Consider the following 16,404-nt stretch of genomic DNA (forward strand, 5'->3'; position numbering starts at 1 on the left):
TTTGTGGAGGAACCGATCGAAATCATGGATCGAGAAGTCAAACATACAAAACAAAGTCGCATCCCGTTAGTGAAGGTTCGCTGGAATGCCAAGCGGGGATCGGAATTCACTTGGGAACGGGAAGATTCAATGAAACAGAAGTATCCACAACTCTTTCTTGATCCATGATTTGTATCTTGTCTGGTGTTTTAAACTTTGAATTTCGGGACGAAATTCCCTTTAACGGGGGGATAATGTAACAACCCGAAATTTCCGTATCATTTCTTGTAACTCTTTCGTAGTACAATTCACGCAACCAATCGTAGTTTCCAAATTCAATTTTCGATCTTCCGTTTAATTAAGTCATTAACTTGTACGTATTTAAAATGACTTAATGGGTCTCTTAATACATTTAGAAATCATTTTAATACCCAACTTTAGTGATCGGAATAATTCTAGAAATTACCGTATCGGGTTACGGCAACTCAATCGGGTACGACCAAAAGCCTTGTCTAACGCCGGTATCGGGTAGAATTCCACCGTGTTTAGGTTTTAGAACCTATATAAACATGTTTAAGCCTCCATTTGAAGCCTTTGGCCAATTTCTCATTTAACTCTTTCAACCTCTCTCCTCATCCAAATTCAAAGGTCCAAAACTAAGATTTAAGGCTTCCAATCAAAGAGGTAACACCCCTAACTTGTTATTCAACTTCTTTAGCCTTCAAATTTATGTTTAAATTATGTTTTGGGACCAAGAACATGATTTTACGGCCAAGGAACAAGCTTGGGCCGTAAACTCCTACAGATGGGGTTTTTAAGCCCTAAAACCCCTCCTAAGCAATGTTGGACATTACATATGGCTTAATGACTTAATGGAAAGGACTTATAACATTTAAAACATTAATTTTGAGCCATTTGAAGGAGTTTACGGCCAAGGCATAAGCTTGGGTCGTAAACTCATGTACATGGGGTTTTTGAGCCAAATAACCCTTCCAAATCATAGTTAGGACTTAGATATGACTTTAAGGCTTGCTAAACTAGACTTGGAACACTTTAAACATGATTTTTGGGGGACAAAAGTGAGTTTACGGCCAAGACATATTCTTGGGCCGTAAACTCCACATAAATGGGGATTTAGTGCCTTAAAACATGTCCAAATGCCTTGAAACTCAACCAATGGCCTTGTGGTAAAATCTAGATGCATCTAAAAATAGTTTAAGGGTTTTAAACACATCAAAAATGTCATTTATAGGAGTTTACGGCCTAGGAACATACCCTTGGCCGTAAACTCATAAAACTTGTTAAATGATGCATCAAATACACTCAAATGGTTTGCATAAATTTCTAGAATCACATGTGATTGTTTTAAGCATCAAAAACCAACTTTTTCATGGGTATAAGAGAGTTTACGGCCTTAGAACATACCTCTAGGCCGTAAAATCCAAAAATTATGTTAAATAGTGTTCTAAATTCATAACAAGGCTTGGAAAATTAACTAGAATCACATGTGATTGTCCTTTGTAGCTCAAATCAATTTTCCTTGGCCATAAGTGAGTTTACGGCCGTAAACTCTTATGGAGTGGCCGTAAACTCCCATTTAAGTGTTAAAATTTCATACAATCAATTCCAAGGCATTTTAGAAATCCATTCCAACAATCCCCATGTCCATTTAAGCCATTTAAACACTCAAAACTACACCCACATAAGTTTACGGCTGTAAACTCATGTGTGTGTGTGTTCTATGGCTATAAACTCCTTAAAATGTTAACTCTTGGGGAGTAACCTCAACTCCCAAGTCGCTAGTGCCATTACACATCCGAAGATGTCACCCGGGTCACTCCAAACCCTCGTTTTGAGGTGTTTAACCTCGTTGGAGTGTAATGTTCCATATGATTAGTGAATGTATCCCTAATTGTATATATATATATATGGATATTATTTCATTTTACATAAGGACATCGCGAGTAATCAAACCTCAAACGAACGACTAGTATCCAAAACCGGCGTATTTCGAGTCCGGTGAGTTCATACCCCTACCCTTTTTCACTGTTTTCACTGTTTTCAGGGGGAACACAAGCAAAGTACAAGGGAATTCTTGTACTCAAAACATGTTTTCAAATGTGTGTTTCATATTTCATATGCTTTTATTATTGATTACCATAACTGATAACCAATTGAACATGCAGATCACGTAACATATATTTGTGAAATAGGTCTTTAAACTGTTAAGTTTTACATATATTTCACAAATGGATTTCCATATTTTATCAGTTAAAAGCATAACATTAAACATTTGAATAATTATTGTACACTGTTTTGTCCTCGATAACACTCCACACATATACGCGAGTGGAGGACTATTATATTATTACTAGTAAATTTGTTAATCCTGTATTATTGGAGACACGTCCTCGGCGAACACTCCACCGAGATACGCGAGTGGAGGACTACACCCATAACCAGAATCTCTGGTATTTAGAGAGCGTGACTTACAGGACTGACTACCCCACACCTGGCTGCTAGCTACAGCCGAACCGAAATGGTTCAAGGGTGACGAAAGTCATAAGTATGTGGACTACTTATTGCCACATGTGGACTACTTATTGCCATAGGTTTTAGTCTATTGTATGGTTATGGAACTCACAATTAGGATAACAGAGATTTACTTATAGTAATAATGAACCACTTTATACATCTTTTACATCTTTCACATACTGTAACTAACATTCAGGAAAGTACGGGACTTTCCTAAGGAAAACATAGAACCTAATCACGTTTACATCTTTTACATCTTTAACATCATTCACATTAAAAACCAACAAGCAGGAAAGCATGGGGCTTTCCTGGGTAACACTTACATAATCAAAAAAGAGTAACAAACTGGATAACATTACATCTTTTACAATTGGTAACATACAATAAGGAAAGTAAGGGACTTTCCTGGTAACACATGATAAGTAAACAGAACAGTTTAACAAGTCAGATAACCAACTATACATTTTCATATGAATAGACATGTTTTCAGTGTACAAACTTACTATACTTTACATTTGTGAAACAATAACCAACTTTTAAGAAAATACGGGATTTTCTTGGTGTACATAACATTTCAGAAACAGAAAGGAAACTCGAAACATTTTCACAAACAAAAACCACTTATGAACTCACCAACTTTATGCTGATTTTCAAATCGCTTGTGTTCTTAGGTCAGCGTTAGAACAGGTACCCGAAGATCCTTTTTGCTTGAAGACGGTGTACATGAAGATCCGTTTCTTTTTGTTTATATATATTATGTATCACGACTGTACAAACTTTACTTTTGAAACAACTGTAAAACTTTCTTATGTAATGTAATGGTTGTTTTACTTTACTTACTATGTGCATTGGATTTTATACTCAACGTGGAGTCAACCCCGAGAACGTTTCCGCCTTCGTTTTTTGGGGTGTGAAAGATTGATACCAATCTGTCACACCCCGAAAACTAAAGGCGGAAACGTTCCCGGGGTTGACTCCAAGTTGAGTATCAAATCCAATGTACATAGTAAGCAAAGTAAACAACCATTACATTACATATCAAAGTTTACATTTGTTCAAAAGAAAAGTTGTACATTCGTAATACATAGTATATATGAACAAAAGTAGAGACGAGTCTTCTGTATGCTCCGTCTTCTCCAAAAGATTCGCTAGGTACCTGTCTAATGTTGACCTAAGAATACAAGCAGTTTGAAAATCAGCATAAAGCTGGTGAGTTCATAAGATGTTTGTTTCGTGAAATTGTACGAGTTTCCTTTAGTTTACCGAAAAGTTGTTATCCAAGAAAATCCTATATTTTCTTAAAAGAGAAGGTTAATCAATTATTAGGTTACGCGGTTCTGGTTGTTTATCTATGATCCCAGGAATGTCCCATACTTTCCTCATTGTATATTACCAATTGTAAAAGATGTAATGTTATTCAGTTTGTTACTGTTTCTAGTTATATAAGTGTTACCCAGGAAAGCCCCATGCTTTCCTGCATGTTGGTTTCTAATGTGAATGATGTTAAAGATGTAAAAGATGTAACTTGATTAGGTAATGTTTTGTTTTCCCCAGGAAAGTCCCGTACTTTCCTAAAAGTAATTTTTAGTTATTGAACTTCGACATACTGATTTATTTCCTTTCGTACCTATTGTATTAACTAGGTATTCTGATAATCTAATGGTATTATCTTGGAGTATACTTAGATACATATCTTTATATTTGTGTTCTTATTCTTATACATATTCTTGTACTTATTCATGTTCATATTCGTATTCATTGTTATATTCGTTTCCTTATTCCTACTCCTATTACTATTCGTATTCGTATTCGTATTCACAGTCGTATTCGTTTCCCTATTCCTACTCCTATTACTATTCGCAGTAGTATTCGTATTTGCAGTCGTATTCGTATTCGTTTTGTTCCTAATTATAGTTTCGTTATCCATTCTGTTCCTAGTTATAGATGTGTTATTCGTTCTGTTTCTAGTTGTAGTTTCATTATTCGTTTTGTTCCTAATTATAGTTTCGTATTCGTCTTATTCCTAGTTATAGCTTCGTATTCGTTCTATTCCTAGTTATAGCTTCGTATTCGTTTTCGTTTTCGTAATTAGTTATAATTGGAATTTAGTATAAGTTATCCGTAGATTATGAAACATAGTTTAGATTAGAGCATTTTATCGAGAAATCTATGATTAGTTTGAAAGCTAAATTCGTAATTCGAACTATTTGATAAGCACAGTTATTGATATTAGAACATACAGAATGAAAACGATTAAACTGAAAACAATAAGTTTGAGTACAGGATTTCCTTGTACTTTTGCTTGTATTCCCCCCTGAAAACAGTGAAAACAGTTGAAAAATGGTAGGGGTATGAACTCACCGGACGAGAAATGTGACGATTTGGATGCTAAGAGTTGATCTGGGGCTTGTAAACACACGAGGTTCCTAAGTATAATGTAAAGATACACATTTGTATCTAATTAGGACCTAGATTGATTATTTGGTAGGGACAATTACTTGTAGTCGCGGAAACACCCCATTACGAGTGTTTGGAGGGACCCGGGTGGCGTTTAAGGACGGGAATTGAAGCGAGGGACTTGGGACTTGAGTTTACTCCCCGTGAATAAACTTATACAAGAGTTTTTTTGGTCCAAAACACCCATTCCCCATGAGTTTACGGCCGTAAACTCATGGTGGGGTGGTTTATGGTGCAAATTTGGGTCACAAATGGATATGGACACTTGGAAATGCTTGGAATAATTTTACCTAAGGCTTGGATTGAATTAAAAACACCATTTGCAACACTTAAGGGAGTTTACGGCCTAGGCATGGGATCTTTGGCCGTAAACTCTCATATCCCCTTGATTAAGTGTTTTTAAGGTCTTAAAATTAATCACATGTGATTCTAAAAATTCCCACAAGCCTAGAAATGAGTTTGGGGCACCAATTGACACCCTTTTATGATTTTACGGCCATGAGACATGTTCTATGGCCGTAAACTCTCAAATGTGGGGTTTTGATGTGTTTAAGGTCCTTAAACTATTTTTGGTTGGTCCTATGATTTATTCCAAGGCTTTTGGTGGTGTTGGATGGCTTTCTAACACTTTGAAATTGAATTTATACCCATTTTTTCTAATTAGGACTTAGATTGATTGTTGGATAGGGACAACTGTTTCTAGTCGCGAAAACACCCCGATACAAGTGTTTGGAGGGACCCGGGTGACATTTAGGGACACATATAGTTAGGATATTGAATTGGGACATCAAAGGGACACTCCTTAGGGAGTTTACGGCCACAAGACCCATTCCCCATGAGTTTATGGCAGTAAACTCATGGTGGGGTCAATTATGGACAAAAACGACTTCAAACACTTAGGGGAATTTTTCTAGGTTTGGTTCAAAGTCTTGGAATGAATTTTTAACATAAAAATGACACATTTATGGGAGTTTACGGCCTAGCATAGGCTCCTGGCCGTAAACTCCTTAATATTCATGAAAATGGTGTTAAATGATGCTAAAACAAATCACATGTGATTGGTAAAATTGTTCCAAGGCCTTATATGCATTTGTATGAAATTTTGAAGGGGTTTTTGGAGTTTACAGCCAATGAGACCCCTCTCATGGCCGTAAACTCTCTTAGAGAGTAATTCCATGTGTTTTAATGCCAAAAACTTGTTTTTATGGACTTCTAAAATTCATTCCAAGGCTTTAGGGTTGGTTTAAGGACATTTTGACATGTGTTTATGAGTTTACGGCCAAAGGCTATGTGCTTAGGCCGTAAACTCCTATATGTAGTGTGTTTGATGTGTTTAAGGTCTCCAAACCATTTTTAGATGATTCTAGGATTTACCACAAGGTCATTGGTTGAGTTTCAAGGCATTTGGACATGTTTAAAGGCACCAAATCCCCCTTTTAGAGGAGTTTACGGCCCAAGCACATGCCTTGGCCATAAACTCTTGTTTGTCCCACAAAAATCATGTTTAAAGTGTCCAAATGCTAAAACCATTATTCTACAAGTCATATCTAAGCCTTGTTTGTGATTTGGAAGGGTTTAAGGGCATGAAAACCCCATATATATGAGTTTACGCCCCAAGCATGTGCCTTGGCCGTAAACTCCTTCAAATCCATCAAAAACTATGTTTTAAATGTTATAAGTCCTTTCCATTAAGCCATTAAGCCATATCTAAAGTCCAATAGTGCTTGGGAGGGGTTTTAGGGCTTAAAAACCCACTTATTATGAGTTTATGGCCTAAGCATATTCCATGGCCGTAAACTCATATACAAGGCCTTAAATCATGATTCAATCTCGAATTTGAAGGTTAAAGATGCTATACATTAGGGTTAGGAACCTCGTGTGTTTACAAGCCCCGGATCAACTCTTAGCATCCAAATCGTCACATTTCTCGTCCGGTGAGTTCATACCCCTACGCCATTTTCACTGTTTTCAATGTTTTCAGGGGGGGAATACAAGCAAACTATAACTGTTTTCAAATCATAACATTGATATGTTTCAAACAATATTTGACAAACTTATAAACTCTTTTACTCCTTATGTATTATGCTGAGCATAAGGAATGATTTATCAATTACAACTAAATGTATTTTAGTTAAGGAAATAAACCAACTAATCAAATTATTATGGGAATAATTTGGGGTTCTTTACTGTTTCGTTCTATCATGTATTGATATCTATATAAAGTTATTAGATAAACTATGTCTGATTCAGTTTATCTCCGTATCATTTGAATGTATTGTCAGATAATTTCATTGTATGTATCAATATTTAATGTACTATGTTTCATAATCTTCTGTATGTCGATATCGTAGGAGAACCCTGTGAATAGTTTAGTACTAGTTTGTGAGATAGTCAGTACCCTTTATGGATGATCAATAAATCCTCCCCGGAAGTGTAACCAGAGTCTCCTGGAGGGAGAGCGCGGAATTTATGAATAGATCTATTCAGGACTGACAATCCCACACCTTAACTGCTAGCTACAGTTAGGCGGGCACGCCTAGGGTGACAAATTTCTAGATATCGTTTCGACGTCTGACAAACGTAAAGGAGGTCTCGTTATCGTATTAGCATGGTTACCCGACTCACAACATGTATTAATATTAAGTTTATTCACAGCTTGGGTTTTAGAATCTATATCTAGTTCGGGATAGTGATCCCATGGTTTATCAAACTATTTTGTATCTAGTCCGGGATAGTGATCCCATGGTTTTCAACTATATTTCTTAGTATATCAAACTATCTTGTATTTAGTTCGGGATGTTAGTCCCAAGGTTATCAAACTACTTTCTACCTACAATTCGTGTATATTATGGTATTTCATATCTAATTCGGGATGTTTGCCCCATGGTTTTTAACTATATCTTATACGGGATAGTAATCCCATGGTTTTGAATCTATAACTATTACGGGATAGTAATCCTATGGTTTACATTTATATCTTGTTCGGGATAGTGATCCCATGGTTTATAATCTATATCTATTACGGGAGAGTAATCCCATGATCTCAATCTATATCAAGTACAGGATGATAATCCCATGGTCTAAATCTATATTTTAACTATATCTTATACGGGATAGTAATCCCATGGTTTTGAATCTGTAACTATTACGGGATAGTAATCCTATGGTTTACATTTATATCTTGTCCGGGATAGTGATCCCATGGTTTATAATCTATATCTATTACGGGAGAGTAATCCCATGATCTCAATCTATATCAAGTACGGGATGATAATCCCATGGTCTAAATCTATATTTTAACTATATCTTATACGGGATAGTGATCCCATGGTTTTGAATCAATAACTATTTCGGGATAGTGATCCCAAGATTTTCAATATATAGTTTTGTGTATTAAACTATACTCTGTGTTATTAAATCTTGCATTTAGGAAAATATGGGATTTTCCTGGGGTAAAATACATCACATAATCGAATTGGTAACAAATGATAACTAAACTAACTTCAAATAAGAAAATATGGGATTTTCTTGGATAACAAACCTTTTCGGAAACTAAAGGAAACCGATACATTTTCATAAAACAAAACCGCTTATGAACTCACCAGCTTTATGCTGATTTTCAAACCGCTTGTATTCTCAGGTCCAAGTTAGACAGGTACCCGGTGATATCTTTTGGAGAAGACGGAGTGCTCAGAAGACTTGTCTCAACTTTTGTTAATATAATGCATATGTAAATCTTGTATAACTTTACTTTTGAAACAAATGTAAACTTTCATATATATGTAATGTAATAGTTGTTTACTGTGATTACTATGTACATTAGATTTGATACACAACGTGGAGTCCACCCGGAAATGTTTCCGCCTTTGATTTTCGGGGTGTGACTCATCCTCGGTTCTCTTAGAACGTAACAACCCGAAGTTTTCCATCGTCGAAAACTTGTTCTACCCGTGAAATTTCGCCGTTAGTCAATTCGTTTCGTTCTCGTTTTGGGTTAAACTAATTAAAATTTATATGTTTATTATAATTGAATGAGTGTCCAAACCTCTTGGAACTCATGAAATTAACCCAAAAGTATTCATTTCAAAAAGTTAGAAACATTCCCGCCGAGTGACGATAACTTAATCGGGTGCGACCAAAAGCCCCGTTTAATGCCGGTATCGGGTAGAATTCCACTGTGTCCAAGTTTTGGGAACTATATAAACGTGTTAAACCTTTCTTTTGAAGCTTTTTCCTTCTCTCTCTACTCTCTCTCTAACCTCTCTCCTAAAATCCAAGATTAAGGGTCCAAAACTCAATTTTAAGGTCTCAAATCCTTAAGGTAACTTCCTAACCTCATTGTATAGCTTATTTGACTTCCAAATTCGAGACTTAATCATGAAATAGGACACAAAATATGAGTTTACAGCCCAGGAAGGTGCCTAGGCCGTAAACACCAATATTGAAGGGTTTTGAGCCCTTAAACCCCTCGTACACAATTTTGGGACCTAGATATGGCTAAATGACTTCAAGATATGGACTCTAAACAATTAAAACATAGATTTTGTGAAGTTTGAAGGAGTTTACGGCCAAGGCATGTGCTTGGGCTATAAACTCATATAAATACGGTTTTCTTGACCTTAAACCCTTCCAAACCACAAACAAGGCTTAGATATGAATTATAGAATATTGGTATTAGCATTTCGACACTTGAAACATAATTTTTGAGGGTTTGTGTGATTTTACGGCCAAGGCATGTGCTTGGGCCGTAAACTCCTTAAACTTGGGTGTAAACTCACTTCTAAGGTGTTAGAAAGCCATCCAACACCACCAAAAGCCTTGGAATAAATCAAAGGATCAACCAAAAATAGTTTTAGGGCTTTAAACATATCAAAACCCCACAAATGAGAGTTTACGGCCATGGAGCATGTTCTATGTACAAACCCCTCAAAAACTATGTTTCAAGTGTCCAAATGCTAATACCAATATTCTATAATTCATATCTAAGCCTTGTTTGTGGTTTGGAAGGGTTTAAGGTCAAGAAAACCCTATTTATATGAGTTTATGGCCCAAGCACATGCCTTGGTGGTAAACTCCTTCAAACCTCACAAAATCCATGTTTTAATTGTTTAGAGTCCATATCTTGAAGTCATTTAGCCCTATCTAGTTCCCAAAATTGTGTACGAGGGGTTTAAGGGCTCAAAACCCTTCAATATTGGTGTTTACGGCCTAGGCACCTTCCTGGGCCGTAAAATCATATTTTGTGTCCTATTTCATGATTAAGTCTCGAATTTGGAAGTCAAATAAGCTATACAATGAGGTTAGGAAGTTACCTTAAGGATTTGAGACCTTAAAATTGAGTTTTGGACCCTTAATCTTGGATTTTAGGAGAGAGGTTAGAGAGAGAGTAGAGAGAGAAGGAAAAAGCTTCAAATGAAAGGTTTAACACGTTTATATAGTTCCCAAAACTTGGACACGGTGGAATTCTACCCGATACCGGCATTAAACGGGGCTTTTGGTCGCACCCGATTAAGTTATCGTCACTCGGCGGGAATGTTTCTAACTTTTTGAAATGAATACTTTTGGGTTAATTTCATGAGTTCCAAGAGGTTTGGACACTCATTCATTTATAATAAACATATAAATTTTAATTAGTTTAACCCAAAACGAGAATGAAACGAATTGACTAACGGCGAAATTTCACGGGTAGAACAAGTTTTCGATGATGGAAAACTTCGGGTTGTTACAACTAGTGGGCTAGATGGTGGTTTGGGCTCAATGGTTGGGTTGTGCATGGTAACCCACAAATTGAATTAGGGTTGCATGAAGGCTAGGGCAACATTTTTTAAGGCTTCATAAGTGCTAAAACCGTTACTTTTTACTTCATAAAGCCTTCTAGCCATTTTTATCACCCTTTGGTGGATTAGGGTTCCACTTTAATGCTTCTGATGGCTCATTAATGCTTCTTATGGCTCCTTAATAAAGCATAGACATTTTTTCTTCATCCTCAAGTGTCTTGGATGTTTTTTTGTGTTATTTCAAGAGTTTCCTTAATTTTCATTTACTAGTTTTAATGAATAATTGGTTGGTTGGCTTGTAACCACCAAGTTTGTAATAAAAGCTTCATATAAAGCCAAGTTTATGCATGGGAAATATAATAGACGAATTTTTACCAAAAAAAGCTTTGTTCAATTGGAATTATTGTTATAATTCACAAATTATCTTGTTAGGACGTGTTCTTGACTTGATACGAACTTAATCCAATAGGTCTTGGATTGTTTTCAACGGTATACAACTTAATAGGTCTTGAGTTGTTACTAATCTATCCATTTCTTTCCATTCACATATCATTTGTGGTTGTTTTTCTCTTAATTTACCTAAACACTACCCTACTCATCAAATCAAGCCCATACACGCATCATAAGTGGTATCAGAGCTGAGTTCCGATTGGGTGTTGTTGAGTTCTTCTTTAAAAAAAATCCCTACTAATTTTGTTTGATTTTAGTTCCTGTTCAGAAGTTGTTGTCCAAAAATGTTGCGCAAGTTATATGATGAAGAAAACATTAAGGAGGAAGAGGAAATTGAAGAAGGGGAAGAAGAAGATTTTGGTCCCATCTACAACACTGATGGGGAAGGGGAATTTGTTGAAAGAATCAATTTAGTGATTGGAGAAGAAATTATTGAACACTCTAAACCTTTCTATGCCACTGATGGGGAAGACGACCATGAAGAAGTTGAAGAAGAAATAAAGTTTGAGGTTGGAAACAAAATTGTTGAAACAATTGTGAAAGAAATCAATTTTGTTGTTACAAACAAAATTGTTGAAGAATCCGAAGAGGTGGAGCAGGTTCTTGACCACGAAGATGTGGTTGTGGTTAAGAAGGATGATGATACTCGTCTTATAACAAACCGTCTTTGTAAGAGCCTAGAAGAAGGTGTGACCATCAAGTTCCAAGTTCCAAGCAGTTACGAGGGAGGGACTTCATAATGCTTGGATTCCTATTCTTGTGGTGTACCTTCAGTTGGGAAGCCATGTTATTGGAACATGTTGTTCATCAACCCACAAGTACAAACCATGATCTATTATTTCATATGACCATTGTTAATCCTTTAAATTATTTCAAGGATAACTTTCTAGGTTCCAATCTTGTTCATAGGAGTGTACAAAAGTGGTTTTTGATCCACAAATGGAAGATACAGTTAGGATTTCATTTGGCGAGTTCTTTTAGTTATTTGAAGAACATGTGTATGTGGAGAATAGACCAACTTGGAGTAAAGAAAAGGTCACATTCTTCAACAAAAATATGTTTTCAAGACATGATTTCATGGAAGGTTTGTATGGGAGAACAACAAAATTTGGTTCTTACTGAATTGAGGAAAATTCCTTTCGAAGAAGGAGGGAATGATATATGTGTGGAAGTGACAAATTTTGAAGATGATAATGGTTACAATGTGGATTTGGGAGGAGACCATGGAATGCGTGCTACCTTTAATGTGGGAGATCTTTCACCTTATCTTGACGATGATAGCCTTGATGAATTGAGGTCAATTCCTTTCAAAGGGGGAGGGGATGATCCATGCATGGATCATGAAAGCCCAAAAGGTGATGGATTAGTGATTACTGTAACAACATAAATTTAAAACAAAATTTTCAGTTTTGTAAGCATCAAAAACCATCGATTAATGTTCCAAATTCAATCGTGAACAATGTTATCATAATATAATACATCCCAATGATCATAAAATAGTTTTTCTTCGACAATGTGTACGATCACGTCGGCGCCTTCCCACGGTCCTCGCTAGTACCTGAAACACATAACACAACAACTGTAAGCATAAATGCTTAGTGAGTTCCCCAAAATACAACTTACGCACATACGCCTTTCCAGGCCCTGACCTTCCGGTCCATGTGTCTCAGGGGACTTCCGTCCCGACTAGGTAGACCTTCCGGTCCTACCCACGTCAACCTTACGATCCACATCACAACGCCTTCCGGCCCATAACATATTCGCCTTCTGACCCATAACATAATGCCTTCCGGCCCATATCAAGCATATCATACATGGCACATATAAGCGATTAACTTATCACACACAATACATATATCTCATAACATATCCGACCTTCCGGTCACACAGTCAGACCCTTCCGGGTACTGTATAGTGAGAAAACTCACATTGTGGAAAGTTTAAGATCTCGCGTCCTCGCTATCTCCAAATCCCAACGACGACTCTACCTCGCCTAAACATAAAAATATCATTTAATACTCAAAGACTTCCACCACTAAAACTTTACCCCTTATCATCATTCCTCAGAGGGTAAAAGACCATTTTACCCTTCCTTGACCTAAAGTCCTCATGTTGACAAAAACCCTAAAAGTCAACCCTGAGAGTACGCGGGGCGTACATCGCCAACCCATGGATCGGGGTCTCCACCCAGTACGTTGCGCGTACTGGAAGTTATGCCCAGCGTAACCATCAGATTCTAACACTCTTCATTTCTGGTCTTAATCGGTTAAGCCATTACTCCAACTTTTAGATCCGACTCTGTTAATGTGTCTAAACCCATAAAGTCGAGACCTTTAAGCCTTGGCATGGCTGTAAAGGCTCCAACACCTCTTAACAACATTCTATTCCAACTCAAGGACCTAGATCTCATGCATGGAGCAATATTCACGTCCAAGATGTCATTTTTATGAGTCTACAACTCCAATAGACTAGAAATATAAAGGATCTAAGCTTGTGGAGGCCATTTGCACAAAAAGTCTCCACCTTTGGGACTAAAACCCTAGAAAATGGTACTTGAAGCATATAACATGAACCAAGTGACAAGATCCGAACTTTTTACCTGATAATGAAGCTTTAACCCTTGCAAAGCTCAGATCTACACTTGAACACCACTTCTAGTCTTTCCAATGAGCTCTTATTCTCCTTTGCAACCTTGGAATGGCACCACCAAGCTTAGAATATACACAAAATGGCTTAAGGACGAAGGCTCATTCTTTTTAGGGTTTCACTCTGAGGGATGGTGGCTGAGAAGTCCAGCCACACATTCCTTTTACAGCCCTCCAAAGGAATTAGGGTTTTTAGATCTGGACAAGTTACGCCAAGCATAACCTTGGGTACGCCCAGCGTACCTGAGGGTGAACGCGTCCAAATGAGGTGCGCGAGTACGCGCAGCGTACTCGCTTGTCATGAAAACCCTAAAATGACAACATAACTAAAAATAGAAGAATACCTGAATTTCGGGCTGTTACAATTCTCCCCCACTAGAACTAGACTTCGCCCCCGAAGTCTCATACTGAAAACAACTCCGGATACTGATCCCGCATCTTAGACTTGGACTCCCACGTCAGCTCGGACCCCTTCCGATGTTGCCACTGCACTTGTACCAGGGGTACTTCCTTGTTACTTATAACCTTAACCTTCCGATCACTGATCGCTACTGGTCTCTCCACATAGTTCAAGCCTGCATCCACCTGAATATCATCTAATGGCACCACCGCTGACTCGTTCGCAATACATTTCCTCAACTGTGAGACATGAAAGGTATCATGGATCTGCCCCAACTCAGCAGGTAGATCCAACTGGTAGGCTACCCTGCCTACCCTAGCTATTACCCTGAAGGGTCCAATATACCGGGGTCCCAACTTGCCCTTCTTCCTGAATCGAATCACTCCTTTCCAAGGAGAGACCTTTAGGAGCACAAGGTCACCAACCTGAAACTCGAGCTCGGACCGATGCCTGTCCGCATAACTCTTCCGGCGACTCTGCGCGGTCAACAACCTCTGCCTGACCTGCTGAATCTGCTCGGTCGTCTAGAGTACAATCTCCGTGCTACCCATCACCCGCTGCCCCACCTCTCCCCAGCAGATGGGGGTGTGACACCTCCGCCCATACAACAGCTCAAAGGGTGGCATACCAATGCTCGAATGATGGTTGTTGTACGAAAACTCTGCTAAAGGTAGATAAGTGTCCCAACTCCCTCCAAAATCCAAAACACATGCTCGGAGCATATCCTCAAGCGTCTGAATCATCCGCTCGCTCTGTCCGTCCGTCTGCGGGTGGTATGTGGTACTGAAATGCAGTCTCGTACCCAACTCCTCATGAAACTTCTTCCAAAACCTGGAAGTAAAACGTACATCCCGATCTGTAACAATCGACATCGGAACCCCATGCCACGATACCACCCCCCTCACGTATAATTCCGCCAACTTCTCCGCAGAAGAGCTCTCGCTGATGGCTAGAAAATGAGCGCTCTTCGTCAATCTATCCACGATCACCCAAATCGCATCGACTCCTCTCGCAGTCCTCGGCAATTTGGTGATAAAATCCATGGTAATCTGTTCCCACTTCCATTCGGGAGTCTCTAGCGGCTGCAATTTACCGTGCGGACGCTGGTGCTCAGCCTTAACCTGTCGACAAGTCAGGCACCTCTCAACAAACCATGCAACATCCCTTTTTATACAGGGCCACCAATACTCCCTCCTTAGGTCCAAATACATTTTTGTAGCCCCGGGATGAATCGAGAATTTCGATCGATGCGCTTCCTCCATCAAAATAGTACGCGTACCGCCCACAAACGGTACCCAAATCCGACCCTGAAAAGTCATAAGCCCTCGACCATCCGTAACGAATCCTGATACCTGACCGACAACTCGCTCCCTCTTCTGGTTTTCTGGTCTCGCAGCCTCAGCCTGAGGTCCTCGAATGGTATCCAAAATTGGGGTTACCACCATCAACCTCATACAAATATCTCAGATCGGGGCGCTTTCCGCCCTACGGCTCAACGCATCGGCCTCACAATCATAATCCTTCACCACATCCAACCATCTCCTCTGTCGCATATTCAGATTTGGCTGATCCATCAAGTACTTCAGACTCTTGTGGTCTGTGTAGATGGTACACCGAACCCCATAAAGATAGTGCCGCCAGATCTTGAGGGCAAACACCACAGCCCCCAATTCCAGGTCATGGGTGGGATATCTCGACTCATGAGGCTTCAACTGCCTCGAAGCATACGCTATAACGTGTCCCCTCTGCATAAGCACCACCCCTAAACCCGATATAGATGCATCACAGTATACCACAAAATCCTCCATCCCTTCCGGGAGTGAAAGCACCGGGACCTCGCACAATTTCTGACGAAGGGTCTCGAATGAGGACTGGTGCTCCGGTCCCCACAAAAATGCAACACCCTTCCGGGTCATCTTAGTAAGTGTCACGACGATCTTGGAGAAATCCTTGATAAACCTCCGATAATAGCCGGCAATCCCAGAAAACTCTTGATCTCAGTGGGCGATCTCGGCACCTCCCATCTCAACACCGCCTCAATCTTGGCCGGATCGACCAATATCCCTTTCTGGTTAACAAGGTGTCCAAGGAACTGGACCTCTCGTAACCAGAAATCACACTTGGAGAATTTGGCATACAGCCTCTCTGATCTCAATACCCC

This window comes from Lactuca saligna, chromosome 1 (assembly GCF_052625555.1).
Source record: "Lactuca saligna cultivar CGN05327 chromosome 1, ASM5262555v1, whole genome shotgun sequence".
Taxonomy (NCBI): Eukaryota; Viridiplantae; Streptophyta; class Magnoliopsida; order Asterales; family Asteraceae; genus Lactuca; species Lactuca saligna.